Source organism: Oncorhynchus masou, chromosome 5 (assembly GCF_036934945.1).
Source record: "Oncorhynchus masou masou isolate Uvic2021 chromosome 5, UVic_Omas_1.1, whole genome shotgun sequence".
NCBI classification, from domain to species: Eukaryota; Metazoa; Chordata; class Actinopteri; order Salmoniformes; family Salmonidae; genus Oncorhynchus; species Oncorhynchus masou.
In genome coordinates, this window is record NC_088216.1 from 80,550,258 (window position 1) to 80,563,028 (window position 12,771).

At 39.7% G+C, this 12,771-nt stretch overlaps 26 non-coding genes across 26 annotated transcripts; all 26 read right to left on the bottom strand.

Annotated features, from left to right (window-relative positions):
- Nucleotides 1-1,449: 1,449 nt before the first annotated feature.
- Nucleotides 1,450-1,522, bottom strand: trnar-acg (transfer RNA arginine (anticodon ACG)). The gene has a single exon. It is a non-coding gene; the product is annotated as a tRNA-Arg (tRNA).
- A 489-nt stretch (nt 1,523-2,011) lies between these two features.
- trnae-uuc (transfer RNA glutamic acid (anticodon UUC)) lies at nt 2,012-2,083 on the bottom strand. Its single transcript has one exon. It is a non-coding gene; the product is annotated as a tRNA-Glu (tRNA).
- A 211-nt stretch (nt 2,084-2,294) lies between these two features.
- On the bottom strand, nt 2,295-2,367 carry trnar-acg (transfer RNA arginine (anticodon ACG)). Its single transcript has one exon. It is a non-coding gene; the product is annotated as a tRNA-Arg (tRNA).
- A 409-nt stretch (nt 2,368-2,776) lies between these two features.
- trnae-uuc (transfer RNA glutamic acid (anticodon UUC)) lies at nt 2,777-2,848 on the bottom strand. The gene has a single exon. It is a non-coding gene; the product is annotated as a tRNA-Glu (tRNA).
- Nucleotides 2,849-3,056: 208 nt separating this feature from the next.
- On the bottom strand, nt 3,057-3,129 carry trnar-acg (transfer RNA arginine (anticodon ACG)). The gene has a single exon. It is a non-coding gene; the product is annotated as a tRNA-Arg (tRNA).
- Nucleotides 3,130-3,526: 397 nt separating this feature from the next.
- Nucleotides 3,527-3,598, bottom strand: trnae-uuc (transfer RNA glutamic acid (anticodon UUC)). The gene has a single exon. It is a non-coding gene; the product is annotated as a tRNA-Glu (tRNA).
- A 210-nt stretch (nt 3,599-3,808) lies between these two features.
- trnar-acg (transfer RNA arginine (anticodon ACG)) lies at nt 3,809-3,881 on the bottom strand. Its single transcript has one exon. It is a non-coding gene; the product is annotated as a tRNA-Arg (tRNA).
- A 397-nt stretch (nt 3,882-4,278) lies between these two features.
- trnae-uuc (transfer RNA glutamic acid (anticodon UUC)) lies at nt 4,279-4,350 on the bottom strand. The gene has a single exon. It is a non-coding gene; the product is annotated as a tRNA-Glu (tRNA).
- A 211-nt stretch (nt 4,351-4,561) lies between these two features.
- trnar-acg (transfer RNA arginine (anticodon ACG)) lies at nt 4,562-4,634 on the bottom strand. The gene has a single exon. It is a non-coding gene; the product is annotated as a tRNA-Arg (tRNA).
- Nucleotides 4,635-5,043: 409 nt separating this feature from the next.
- trnae-uuc (transfer RNA glutamic acid (anticodon UUC)) lies at nt 5,044-5,115 on the bottom strand. The gene has a single exon. It is a non-coding gene; the product is annotated as a tRNA-Glu (tRNA).
- A 214-nt stretch (nt 5,116-5,329) lies between these two features.
- trnar-acg (transfer RNA arginine (anticodon ACG)) lies at nt 5,330-5,402 on the bottom strand. The gene has a single exon. It is a non-coding gene; the product is annotated as a tRNA-Arg (tRNA).
- Nucleotides 5,403-5,896: 494 nt separating this feature from the next.
- On the bottom strand, nt 5,897-5,968 carry trnae-uuc (transfer RNA glutamic acid (anticodon UUC)). Its single transcript has one exon. It is a non-coding gene; the product is annotated as a tRNA-Glu (tRNA).
- A 368-nt stretch (nt 5,969-6,336) lies between these two features.
- trnar-acg (transfer RNA arginine (anticodon ACG)) lies at nt 6,337-6,409 on the bottom strand. The gene has a single exon. It is a non-coding gene; the product is annotated as a tRNA-Arg (tRNA).
- A 409-nt stretch (nt 6,410-6,818) lies between these two features.
- On the bottom strand, nt 6,819-6,890 carry trnae-uuc (transfer RNA glutamic acid (anticodon UUC)). Its single transcript has one exon. It is a non-coding gene; the product is annotated as a tRNA-Glu (tRNA).
- Nucleotides 6,891-7,720: 830 nt separating this feature from the next.
- trnar-acg (transfer RNA arginine (anticodon ACG)) lies at nt 7,721-7,793 on the bottom strand. The gene has a single exon. It is a non-coding gene; the product is annotated as a tRNA-Arg (tRNA).
- Nucleotides 7,794-8,815: 1,022 nt separating this feature from the next.
- On the bottom strand, nt 8,816-8,887 carry trnae-uuc (transfer RNA glutamic acid (anticodon UUC)). The gene has a single exon. It is a non-coding gene; the product is annotated as a tRNA-Glu (tRNA).
- A 211-nt stretch (nt 8,888-9,098) lies between these two features.
- trnar-acg (transfer RNA arginine (anticodon ACG)) lies at nt 9,099-9,171 on the bottom strand. The gene has a single exon. It is a non-coding gene; the product is annotated as a tRNA-Arg (tRNA).
- Nucleotides 9,172-9,580: 409 nt separating this feature from the next.
- trnae-uuc (transfer RNA glutamic acid (anticodon UUC)) lies at nt 9,581-9,652 on the bottom strand. The gene has a single exon. It is a non-coding gene; the product is annotated as a tRNA-Glu (tRNA).
- A 210-nt stretch (nt 9,653-9,862) lies between these two features.
- trnar-acg (transfer RNA arginine (anticodon ACG)) lies at nt 9,863-9,935 on the bottom strand. The gene has a single exon. It is a non-coding gene; the product is annotated as a tRNA-Arg (tRNA).
- A 409-nt stretch (nt 9,936-10,344) lies between these two features.
- Nucleotides 10,345-10,416, bottom strand: trnae-uuc (transfer RNA glutamic acid (anticodon UUC)). Its single transcript has one exon. It is a non-coding gene; the product is annotated as a tRNA-Glu (tRNA).
- A 208-nt stretch (nt 10,417-10,624) lies between these two features.
- Nucleotides 10,625-10,697, bottom strand: trnar-acg (transfer RNA arginine (anticodon ACG)). Its single transcript has one exon. It is a non-coding gene; the product is annotated as a tRNA-Arg (tRNA).
- Nucleotides 10,698-11,086: 389 nt separating this feature from the next.
- On the bottom strand, nt 11,087-11,158 carry trnae-uuc (transfer RNA glutamic acid (anticodon UUC)). The gene has a single exon. It is a non-coding gene; the product is annotated as a tRNA-Glu (tRNA).
- Nucleotides 11,159-11,368: 210 nt separating this feature from the next.
- trnar-acg (transfer RNA arginine (anticodon ACG)) lies at nt 11,369-11,441 on the bottom strand. The gene has a single exon. It is a non-coding gene; the product is annotated as a tRNA-Arg (tRNA).
- Nucleotides 11,442-11,850: 409 nt separating this feature from the next.
- trnae-uuc (transfer RNA glutamic acid (anticodon UUC)) lies at nt 11,851-11,922 on the bottom strand. Its single transcript has one exon. It is a non-coding gene; the product is annotated as a tRNA-Glu (tRNA).
- Nucleotides 11,923-12,133: 211 nt separating this feature from the next.
- trnar-acg (transfer RNA arginine (anticodon ACG)) lies at nt 12,134-12,206 on the bottom strand. Its single transcript has one exon. It is a non-coding gene; the product is annotated as a tRNA-Arg (tRNA).
- A 399-nt stretch (nt 12,207-12,605) lies between these two features.
- Nucleotides 12,606-12,677, bottom strand: trnae-uuc (transfer RNA glutamic acid (anticodon UUC)). The gene has a single exon. It is a non-coding gene; the product is annotated as a tRNA-Glu (tRNA).
- Nucleotides 12,678-12,771: the final 94 nt, after the last annotated feature.

Consider the following 12,771-nt stretch of genomic DNA (forward strand, 5'->3'; position numbering starts at 1 on the left):
ATGTCCAGATGAAATCAGTCAAAAATGAATTTGAAGTGAGAAAATGTGTACAGTATCAATCCTGGAAATCACTGAGCCAAAGTGTACATCCGTAGTCAGACACTGCTTACTGGCCCCATGTCAAAGCTGAAGTCAGGTCAAACAGCAATGGGAAGACAGATACTTAAAATACACATCACAGACAAATCTTTAAATGTTGACATTATGCATGTTGGATTTCAAAGCTCCATCTTTTTTTCTCAGAGATGTTGTGGGAATGTCCAGATGAAATCATTCTAAATGTGTTTGAAGTGAGAACAGCCAGAAGCACTGAAAAGTAACAGTATCAATCCCAGCTTGATTTCAATCAAGTAAATTAGATGTTGAGCCAGCCAGGAAATCGAACCTGAATCTTCTGATCCGTAAAAGTCAGTACACGTTATCCATTGCGCCACTGGCCCAACGTCTAAGCTGAAGTCAGGTCAAGCTAGACCAGTGTACACAGTCATTGCGTCTGTCAACAACAAGGTTCCTTGGTTTTCTGTTTCAGATGCATATCTTAATTTGATCCTCCTGTTGTTGCATGAATTTTACTGCAGAGCAAGAAATGCAGCCATGAAGTGTATTCAATGTTTAAAAAGCCTTGTATAATTTGAATCTACATAACATGTCACATTTCCTGTTGCTGAGGGAATATTGTTGTGTTGTGTGATTCTGCTGCCAGTTAAAATGACTTGTATAATTTGAATCTAAATAACATGTCACATTTCCTGTTGCTGAGGAATATTGTTGTGTTGTGAGAAACTGCTGCCAGAAAAACCAGAATTTAAACGCCAGTCCATATGTGTTGCTGAGTTTTGTTGTGTTGTGTGAAATTCACAGTTGTAATTACAAGATCCATTTCTCAGAGATTTTGGAATGTCCATATAAAATCATCCACCCCGAGAACTGCCAGTGAAAACCAGTGAGAACAGCTTGACCATATGGGAAAACATACTTAAAATACACATCACAGACAAATCTTTAAATGTTGACATTATGCCTGTTGGATTTCCAACGCTCCAAGTCTTTTTTTTTCTGTCAACAGATGTTGGGGAATGTCAGATGAAATCTTAATTTGATCTGAAATGTTGCATGAATTGAGAACTAGCCAGAAGCACTGAAAGGAATAAGTATCATTCCCAGCTTGATTTCAATCCATTAATCTTAAGTATTGAGCCAGCCAGGAAAGCCTAAAATCTTCTGATCCGTAGTCAGACAAATTATCCATTGCGCCACTGTTTCAGACTGTTCAGGTCACAGCTAGCACAAGTGCATCCCAAACAACAAGATATTCTTTCCCATACCGGGAGTTGAACCCGGGCCACCAGATGAAATCCGTCTGAAATGTGTTTGAAGTGAGAACAGCCAGAAGCACTGAAAGGAATACAGTATCATTCCCAGCTTGATTTCAATCAATTAAATAAGTATTGAGCCAGCCAGGAGTCGAACCTAGAATCTTCTGATCCGTAGTCAGACACGTTATCCATTGCGCCACTGGCCCAACGTCTAAGCTGAAATCAGGTCACAGCTAGACCAGTGTACACAGTCATTGCGTCTGTCAACAACAAGGTTCCTTGGTTTTCTGTTTCAGATGCATATCTTAATTTGATCCTCCTGTTGTTGCATGAATTTTACTGCAGAGCAAGAAATGCAGCCATGAAGTGTATTCAACGTTTAAAAAGCCTTGTATAATTTGAATCTACATAACATGTCACATTTCCTGTTGCTGAGGGAATATTGTTGTGTTGTGTGAAACTGCTGCCAGTTAAAATGACTTGTATAATTTGAATCTAAATAACATGTCACATTTCCTGTTGCTGAGGGAATATTGTTGTGTTGTGTGAAACTGCTGCCAGTTAAAATGACTTGTATAATTTGAATCTAAATAACATGTCACATTTCCTGTTGCTGAGTAATATTGTTGTGTTGTGTGAAACTGCTGCCAGTTTAAACACTGTGGTTAAGTGCATCCCAAACAACAAGATATTCTTTCCCATACCGGGAGTTGAACCCGGGCCACCTGGGTGAAAACCAGGAATCCTAACCGCTAGACCATATGGGAAGACACATACTTAAAATACACATCACAGACAAATCTTTAAATGTTGACATTATGCCTGTTGGATTTCAAAGCTCCATCTTTTTTTCTCAGAGATGTTGGGGAATGTCCAGATGAAATCCGTCTGAAATGTGTTTGAAGTGAGAACAGCCAGAAGCACTGAAAGGAATACAGTATCATTCCCAGCTTGATTTCAATCAATTAAATTAAGTATTGAGCCAGCCAGGAGTCGAACCTAGAATCTTCTGATCCGTAGTCAGACACGTTATCCATTGCGCCACTGGCCCAACGTCTAAGCTGAAATCAGGTCACAGCTAGACCAGTGTACACAGTCATTGCGTCTGTCAACAACAAGGTTCCTTGGTTTTCTGTTTCAGATGCATATCTTAATTTGATCCTCCTGTTGTTGCATGAATTTTACTGCAGAGCAAGAAATGCAGCCATGAAGTGTATTCAACGTTTAAAAAGCCTTGTATAATTTGAATCTACATAACATGTCACATTTCCTGTTGCTGAGGGAATATTGTTGTGTTGTGTGAAACTGCTGCCAGTTAAAATGACTTGTATAATTTGAATCTAAATAACATGTCACATTTCCTGTTGCTGAGGGAATATTGTTGTGTTGTGTGAAACTGCTGCCAGTTTAAACGCAGTATCTGTGGTTACACAAGTGCATCCCAAACAACAAGATATTCTTTCCCATACCGGGAGTTGAACCCGGGCCACCTGGGTGAAAACCAGGAATCCTAACCGCTAGACCATATGGGAAGACACATACTTAAAATACACATCACAGACAAATCTTTAAATGTTGACATTATGCCTGTTGGATTTCAAAGCTCCATCTTTTTTTCTCAGAGATGTTGGGGAATGTCCAGATGAAATCCGTCTGAAATGTGTTTGAAGTGAGAACAGCCAGAAGCACTGAAAGGAATACAGTATCATTCCCAGCTTGATTTCAATCAATTAAATATATTGAGCCAGCCAGGAGTCGAACCTAGAATCTTCTGATCCGTAGTCAGACACGTTATCCATTGCGCCACTGGCCCAACGTCTAAGCTGAAATCAGGTCACAGCTAGACCAGTGTACACAGTCATTGCGTCTGTCAACAACAAGGTTCCTTGGTTTTCTGTTTCAGATGCATATCTTAATTTGATCCTCCTGTTGTTGCATGAATTTTACTGCAGAGCAAGAAATGCAGCCATGAAGTGTATTCAACGTTTAAAAAGCCTTGTATAATTTGAATCTACATAACATGTCACATTTCCTGTTGCTGAGGGAATATTGTTGTGTTGTGTGAAACTGCTGCCAGTTAAAATGACTTGTATAATTTGAATCTAAATAACATGTCACATTTCCTGTTGCTGAGGGAATATTGTTGTGTTGTGTGAAACTGCTGCCAGTTTAAACGCAGTATCTGTGTATCCCAAACAACAAGATATTCTTTCCCATACCGGGAGTTGAACCCGGGCCACCTGGGTGAAAACCAGGAATCCTAACCGCTAGACCATATGGGAAGACACATACTTAAAATACACATCACAGACAAATCTTTAAATGTTGACATTATGCCTGTTGGATTTCAAAGCTCCATCTTTTTTTCTCAGAGATGTTGGGGAATGTCCAGATGAAATCCGTCTGAAATGTGTTTGAAGTGAGAACAGCCAGAAGCACTGAAAGGAATACAGTATCATTCCCAGCTTGATTTCAATCAATTAAATAAGTATTGAGCCAGCCAGGAGTCGAACCTAGAATCTTCTGATCCGTAGTCAGACACGTTATCCATTGCGCCACTGGCCCAACGTCTAAGCTGAAATCAGGTCACAGCTAGACCAGTGTACACAGTCATTGCGTCTGTCAACAACAAGGTTCCTTGGTTTTCTGTTTCAGATGCATATCTTAATTTGATCCTCCTGTTGTTGCATGAATTTTACTGCAGAGCAAGAAATGCAGCCATGAAGTGTATTCAACGTTTAAAAAGCCTTGTATAATTTGAATCTACATAACATGTCACATTTCCTGTTGCTGAGGGAATATTGTTGTGTTGTGTGAAACTGCTGCCAGTTAAAATGACTTGTATAATTTGAATCTAAATAACATGTCACATTTCCTGTTGCTGAGGGAATATTGTTGTGTTGTGTGAAACTGCTGCCAGTTTAAACGCAGTATCTGTGTATCCCAAACAACAAGATATTCTTTCCCATACCGGGAGTTGAACCCGGGCCACCTGGGTGAAAACCAGGAATCCTAACCGCTAGACCATATGGGAAGACACATACTTAAAATACACATCACAGACAAATCTTTAAATGTTGACATTATGCCTGTTGGATTTCAAAGCTCCATCTTTTTTTCTCAGAGATGTTGGGGAATGTCCAGATGAAATCCGTCTGAAATGTGTTTGAAGTGAGAACAGCCAGAAGCACTGAAAGGAATACAGTATCATTCCCAGCTTGATTTCAATCAATTAAATTAAGTATTGAGCCAGCCAGGAGTCGAACCTAGAATCTTCTGATCCGTAGTCAGACACGTTATCCATTGCGCCACTGGCCCAACGTCTAAGCTGAAATCAGGTCACAGCTAGACCAGTGTACACAGTCATTGCGTCTGTCAACAACAAGGTTCCTTGGTTTTCTGTTTCAGATGCATATCTTAATTTGATCCTCCTGTTGTTGCATGAATTTTACTGCAGAGCAAGAAATGCAGCCATGAAGTGTATTCAACGTTTAAAAAGCCTTGTATAATTTGAATCTACATAACATGTCACATTTCCTGTTGCTGAGGGAATATTGTTGTGTTGTGTGAAACTGCTGCCAGTTAAAATGACTTGTATAATTTGAATCTAAATAAAATGTCACATTTCCTGTTGCTGAGGGAATATTGTTGTGTTGTGTGAAACTGCTGCCAGTTTAAACGCAGTATCTGTGGTTACACAAGTGCATCCCAAACAACAAGATATTCTTTCCCATACCGGGAGTTGAACCCGGGCCACCTGGGTGAAAACCAGGAATCCTAACCGCTAGACCATATGGGAAGACACATACTTAACTTAAAATACACATCACAGACAAATCTTTAAATGTTGACATTATGCCTGTTGGATTTCAAAGCTCCATCTTTTTTCTCAGAGATGTTGGGGAATGTCCAGATGAAATCCGTCTGAAATGTGTTTGAAGTGAGAACAGCCAGAAGCACTGAAAGGAATACAGTATCATTCCCAGCTTGATTTCAATCAATTAAATAAGTATTGAGCCAGCCAGGAGTCGAACCTAGAATCTTCTGATCCGTAGTCAGACACGTTATCCATTGCGCCACTGGCCCAACGTCTAAGCTGAAATCAGGTCACAGCTAGACCAGTGTACACAGTCATTGCGTCTGTCAACAACAAGGTTCCTTGGTTTTCTGTTTCAGATGCATATCTTAATTTGATCCTCCTGTTGTTGCATGAATTTTACTGCAGAGCAAGAAATGCAGCCATGAAGTGTATTCAACGTTTAAAAAGCCTTGTATAATTTGAATCTACATAACATGTCACATTTCCTGTTGCTGAGGGAATATTGTTGTTGTTTGTGTGAAACTGCTGCCAGTTAAAATGACTTGTATAATTTGAATCTAATGTCACATTTCCTGTTGCTGAGGGAATATTGTTGTGTTGTGTGAAACTGCTGCCAGTTAAAATGACTTGTATAATTTGAATCTAAATAACATGTCACATTTCCTGTTGCTGAGAATATTGTTGTGTTGTGTGAAACTGCTGCCAGTTTAAACGCAGTATCTGTGGTTACACAAGTGCATCCCAAACAACAAGATATTCTTTCCCATACCGGGAGTTGAACCCGGGCCACCTGGGTGAAAACCAGGAATCCTAACCGCTAGACCATATGGGAAGACACATACTTAAAATACACATCACAGACAAATCTTTAAATGTTGACATTATGCAGATTTCATCTTTTTTCTCAGAGATGTTGGGGAATGTCCAGATGAAATCCAGAAAAATGAATTTGAAAAAACCAGGAATCCTAACCGCTAGACCATATGGGAAGACACATACTTAAAATACACATCACAGACAAATCTTTAAATGTTGACATTATGCCTGTTGGATTTCAAAGCTCCATCTTTTTTTCTCAGAGATGTTGGGGAATGTCCAGATGAAATCCGTCTGAAATGTGTTTGAAGTGAGAACAGCCAGAAGCACTGAAAGGAATACAGTATCATTCCCAGCTTGATTTCAATCAATTAAATTAAGTATTGAGCCAGCCAGGAGTCGAACCTAGAATCTTCTGATCCGTAGTCAGACACGTTATCCATTGCGCCACTGGCCCAACGTCTAAGCTGAAATCAGGTCACAGCTAGACCAGTGTACACAGTCATTGCGTCTGTCAACAACAAGGTTCCTTGGTTTTCTGTTTCAGATGCATATCTTAATTTGATCCTCCTGTTGTTGCATGAATTTTACTGCAGAGCAAGAAATGCAGCCATGAAGTGTATTCAACGTTTAAAAAGCCTTGTATAATTTGAATCTACATAACATGTCACATTTCCTGTTGCTGAGGGAATATTGTTGTGTTGTGTGAAACTGCTGCCAGTTAAAATGACTTGTATAATTTGAATCTAAATAACATGTCACATTTCCTGTTGCTGAGGGAATATTGTTGTGTTGTGTGAAACTGCTGCCAGTTTAAACGCAGTATCTGTTCTTACACAAGTGCATCCCAAACAACAAGATATTCTTTCCCATACCGGGAGTTGAACCCGGGCCACCTGGGTGAAAACCAGGAATCCTAACCGCTAGACCATATGGGAAGACACATTTCTTAAAATACACATCACAGACAAATCTTTAAATGTTGACATTATGCCTGTTGGATTTCAAAGCTCCATCTTTTTCTCAGAGATGTTGGGGAATGTCCAGATGAAATCATTCTAAAATGTGTTTGAATTGAGAACTGCCAGAGACAATGAAAAGTATACAGTATTTTTCCCAGCTTGATTTCAATCAATTAAATTAAGTTTGAGCCAGCCAGGAGTCGAACCTAGAATCTTCTGATCTGTAGTCAGACACGTTATCCATTGCGCCACTGGCCACACGTCTAAGCTGAAGTCAGGTCACAGCTAGACCAGTGTACACAGTCATTGCGTCTGTCAACAACAAGGTTCCTTGGTTTTCTGTTTCAGATGCATATCTTAATTTGATCCTCCTGTTGTTGCATGAATTTTACTGCAGAGCAAGAAATGCAAACTTGAAGTGTATTCAATGTTTAAAAAGTCTTGTAAATTATGAATCTACATAACATGTCATATTTCCTGTTGCTGAGGGAATATTGTTGTGTTGTGTGATTCTGCTGCCAGTTAAAATGTGGTATCTGTTCTAACACAAGTGCATCCCAAATGACAAGATGTTCTTTCCCATACTGGGAGTTCAAACCGGGCGAAAACCAGGAATCCTAAACACCAGACCATATGGGAAGACAGTTTCTTAAAAAAAACATCACAGACAAATCTTTTTTCTCAGAGATGTTGTGGAATGTCCAGATGAAATCAGTCAAAAATGAATTTGAAGTGAGAACAGCCAGAAGCACTGAAAAGTGTACAGTATCAATCCTGGCTTGATTTCAATCAAGTAAATTAAGAATCGAGCCAGCCAGGAGTCGAACCTGGAATCTTCTGATCCGTAGTCAGACACGTTATCCATTGCGCCACTGGCCCCATGTCAAAGCTGAAGTCAGGTCAACAACAAGGTTCCTTGGTGTTCTGTTTCAGATGCATATCTTAATTTGATCCTCCTGTTGTTGCATGAATTTTACTGCAGAGCAAGAAATGCAAACTTGAAGTGTATTTAATGTTTAAAAAGTCTTGTAAATTATGAATCTACATAACATGTCATATTTCCTGTTGCTGAGGGAATATTGTTGTGTTGTGTGATTCTGCTGCCAGTTAAAATGTGGTATCTGTTCTTACACAAGTGCATCCCAGATGACAAGATGTTCTTTCCCATACTGGGAGTTCAACCTGGGCGAAAACCAGGAATCCTAAACGCCAGACCATATGGGAAGACAGTTACTTAAAAAAAACATCACAGACAAATCCATTAATGTTGAAATTATGCTTGTTGTAATTACAAGCTCCATCTTTTTTCTCAGAGATGTTGGAGAAAAGTCCCATATAAAATCATTCTAAAATGTGTTTGAATTGAGAACTGCCAGAGACAATGAAAAGTATACAGTATTTTTCCCAGCTTGATTTTGGTAAATTAAATCTAGTTTTGAGCCAAAAATTCAATCTTCTGACCTGTTATCAGACACGTTATCCATTGCGCCACTGGCCCCATGTCTAAGCTGAAGTCAGGTCACAGCTAGACCAGTGTACACAGTCATTGCGTCTGTCAACAACAAGGTTCCTTGGTTTTCTGTTTCAGATGCATATCTTAATTTGATCCTCCTGTTGTTGCATGAATTTTACTGCAGAGCAAGAAATGCAGCCATGAAGTGTATTCAACGTTTAAAAAGCCTTGTATAATTTGAATCTACATAACATGTCACATTTCCTGTTGCTGAGGGAATATTGTTGTGTTGTGTGAAACTGCTGCCAGTTAAAATGACTTGTATAATTTGAATCTAAATAACATGTCACATTTCCTGAGGGAATATTGTTGTGTTGTGTGAAACTGCTGCCAGTTTAAACGTAGTATCTGTGGTTACACAAGTGCATCCCAAACAACAAGATATTCTTTCCCATACCGGGAGTTGAACCCGGGCCACCTGGGTGAAAACCAGGAATCCTAACCGCTAGACCATATGGGAAGACACATACTTAAAATACACATCACAGACAAATCTTTAAATGTTGACATTATGCCTGTTGGATTTCAAAGCTCCATCTTTTTTTCTCAGAGATGTTGGGGAATGTCCAGATGAAATCCGTCTGAAATGTGTTTGAAGTGAGAACAGCCAGAAGCACTGAAAGGAATACAGTATCATTCCCAGCTTGATTTCAATCAATTAAATTAAGTATTGAGCCAGCCAGGAGTCGAACCTAGAATCTTCTGATCCGTAGTCAGACACGTTATCCATTGCGCCACTGGCCCAACGTCTAAGCTGAAATCAGGTCACAGCTAGACCAGTGTACACAGTCATTGCGTCTGTCAACAACAAGGTTCCTTGGTTTTCTGTTTCAGATGCATATCTTAATTTGATCCTCCTGTTGTTGCATGAATTTTACTGCAGAGCAAGAAATGCAGCCATGAAGTGTATTCAATGTTTAAAAATAATTTGAATCTTAACATGTACATTTCCTGTTGCTGAGGGAATTTGAATCTACATAACATGTCACATTTCCTGTTGCTGAGGGAATATTGTTGTGTTGTGTGAAACTGCTGCCAGTTTAAAATGTGGTATCTGTGGTATAATTTGAATCTAAATAACATGTCACATTTCCTGTTGCTGAGGAATATTGTTGTGTTGTACACAAGTGCATCCCAAACAACAAGATATTCTTTCCCATACCGGGAGTTGAACCCGGGCCACCTGGGTGAAAACCAGGAATCCTAACCGCTAGACCATATGGGAAGACACATACTTAAAATACACATCACAGACAAATCTTTAAATGTTGACATTATGCCTGTTGGATTTCAAAGCTCCATCTTTTTTTCTCAGAGATGTTGGGGAATGTCCAGATGAAATCCGTCTGAAATGTGTTTGAAGTGAGAACAGCCAGAAGCACTGAAAGGAATACAGTATCATTCCCAGCTTGATTTCAATCAATTAAATAAGTATTGAGCCAGCCAGGAGTCGAACCTAGAATCTTCTGATCCGTAGTCAGACACGTTATCCATTGCGCCACTGGCCCAACGTCTAAGCTGAAATCAGGTCACAGCTAGACCAGTGTACACAGTCATTGCGTCTGTCAACAACAAGGTTCCTTGGTTTTCTGTTTCAGATGCATATCTTAATTTGATCCTCCTGTTGTTGCATGAATTTTACTGCAGAGCAAGAAATGCAGCCATGAAGTGTATTCAACGTTTAAAAAGCCTTGTATAATTTGAATCTACATAACATGTCACATTTCCTGTTGCTGAGGGAATATTGTTGTGTTGTGTGAAACTGCTGCCAGTTAAAATGACTTGTATAATTTGAATCTAAATAACATGTCACATTTCCTGTTGCTGAGGGAATATTGTTGTGTTGTGTGAAACTGCTGCCAGTTTAAACGCAGTATCTGTGGTTACACAAGTGCATCCCAAACAACAAGATATTCTTTCCCATACCGGGAGTTGAACCCGGGCCACCTGGGTGAAAACCAGGAATCCTAACCGCTAGACCATATGGGAAGACACATACTTAAAATACACATCACAGACAAATCTTTAAATGTTGACATTATGCCTGTTGGATTTCAAAGCTCCATCTTTTTTTCTCAGAGATGTTGGGGAATGTCCAGATGAAATCCGTCTGAAATGTGTTTGAAGTGAGAACAGCCAGAAGCACTGAAAGGAATACAGTATCATTCCCAGCTTGATTTCAATCAATTAAATATATTGAGCCAGCCAGGAGTCGAACCTAGAATCTTCTGATCCGTAGTCAGACACGTTATCCATTGCGCCACTGGCCCAACGTCTAAGCTGAAATCAGGTCACAGCTAGACCAGTGTACACAGTCATTGCGTCTGTCAACAACAAGGTTCCTTGGTTTTCTGTTTCAGATGCATATCTTAATTTGATCCTCCTGTTGTTGCATGAATTTTACTGCAGAGCAAGAAATGCAGCCATGAAGTGTATTCAACGTTTAAAAAGCCTTGTATAATTTGAATCTACATAACATGTCACATTTCCTGTTGCTGAGGGAATATTGTTGTGTTGTGTGAAACTGCTGCCAGTTAAAATGACTTGTATAATTTGAATCTAAGTAACATGTCCTGTTGCTGAGGGAATATTGTTGTGTTGTCAGTTTAAACGCAGTAACTGTGGTTACACAAGTGCATCCCAAGCAACAAGATATTCTTTCCCATACCGGGAGTTTAACCCGGGCCACCTGGGTGAAAACCAGGAATCCTAACCGCTAGACCATATGGGAAGACACATACTTAAAATACACATCACAGACAAATCTTTAAATGTTGACATTATGCCTGTTGGATTTCAAAGCTGCATCTTTTTTTCTCAGAGATGTTGGGGAATGTCCAGATGAAATCCGTCTGAAATGTGTTTGAAGTGAGAACAGCCAGAAGCACTGAAAGGAATACAGTATCATTCCCAGCTTGATTTCAATCAATTAAATAAGTATTGAGCCAGCCAGGAGTCGAACCTAGAATCTTCTGATCCGTAGTCAGACACGTTATCCATTGCGCCACTGGCCCAACGTCTAAGCTGAAATCAGGTCACAGCTAGACCAGTGTACACAGTCATTGCGTCTGTCAACAACAAGGTTCCTTGGTTTTCTGTTTCAGATGCATATCTTAATTTGATCCTCCTGTTGTTGCATGAATTTTACTGCAGAGCAAGAAATGCAGCCATGAAGTGTATTCAACGTTTAAAAAGCCTTGTATAATTTGAATCTACATAACATGTCACATTTCCTGTTGCTGAGGGAATATTGTTGTGTTGTGTGAAACTGCTGCCAGTTAAAATGACTTGTATAATTTGAATCTAAATAACATGTCACATTTCCTGTTGCTGAGGGAATATTGTTGTGTTGTGTGAAACTGCTGCCAGTTTAAACGCAGTATCTGTAGTTACACAAGTGCATCCCAAACAACAAGATATTCTTTCCCATACCGGGAGTTGAACCCGGGCCACCTGGGTGAAAACCAGGAATCCTAACCGCTAGACCATATGGGAAGACACATACTTAAAATACACATCACAGACAAATCTTTAAATGTTGACATTATGCCTGTTGGATTTCAAAGCTCCATCTTTTTTTCTCAGAGATGTTGGGGAATGTCCAGATGAAATCCGTCTGAAATGTGTTTGAAGTGAGAACAGCCAGAAGCACTGAAAGGAATACAGTATCATTCCCAGCTTGATTTCAATCAATTAAATTAAGTATTGAGCCAGCCAGGAGTCGAACCTAGAATCTTCTGATCCGTAGTCAGACACGTTATCCATTGCGCCACTGGCCCAACGTCTAAGCTGAAATCAGGTCACAGCTAGACCAGTGTACACAGTCATTGCGTCTGTCAACAACAAGGTTCCTTGGTTTTCTGTTTCAGATGCATATCTTAATTTGATCCTCCTGTTGTTGCATGAATTTTACTGCAGAGCAAGAAATGCAGCCATGAAGTGTATTCAACGTTTAAAAAGCCTTGTATAATTTGAATCTACATAACATGTCACATTTCCTGTTGCTGAGGGAATATTGTTGTGTTGTGTGAAACTGCTGCCAGTTAAAATGACTTGGGAATATTGTTGTGTTGTGTGAAACTGCTGCCAGTTAAAATGACTTGTATAATTTGAATCTAAACTGCTGCCAGTTTAAAATCTGTGGTTACACAAGTGCATCCCAAACAACAAGATATTCTTTCCCATACCGGGAGTTGAACCCGGGCCACCTGGGTGAAAACCAGGAATCCTAACCGCTAGACCATATGGGAAGACACATACTTAAAATACACATCACAGACAAATCTTTAAATGTTGACATTATGCCTGTTGGATTTCAAAGCTCCATCTTTTTTTCTCAGAGAT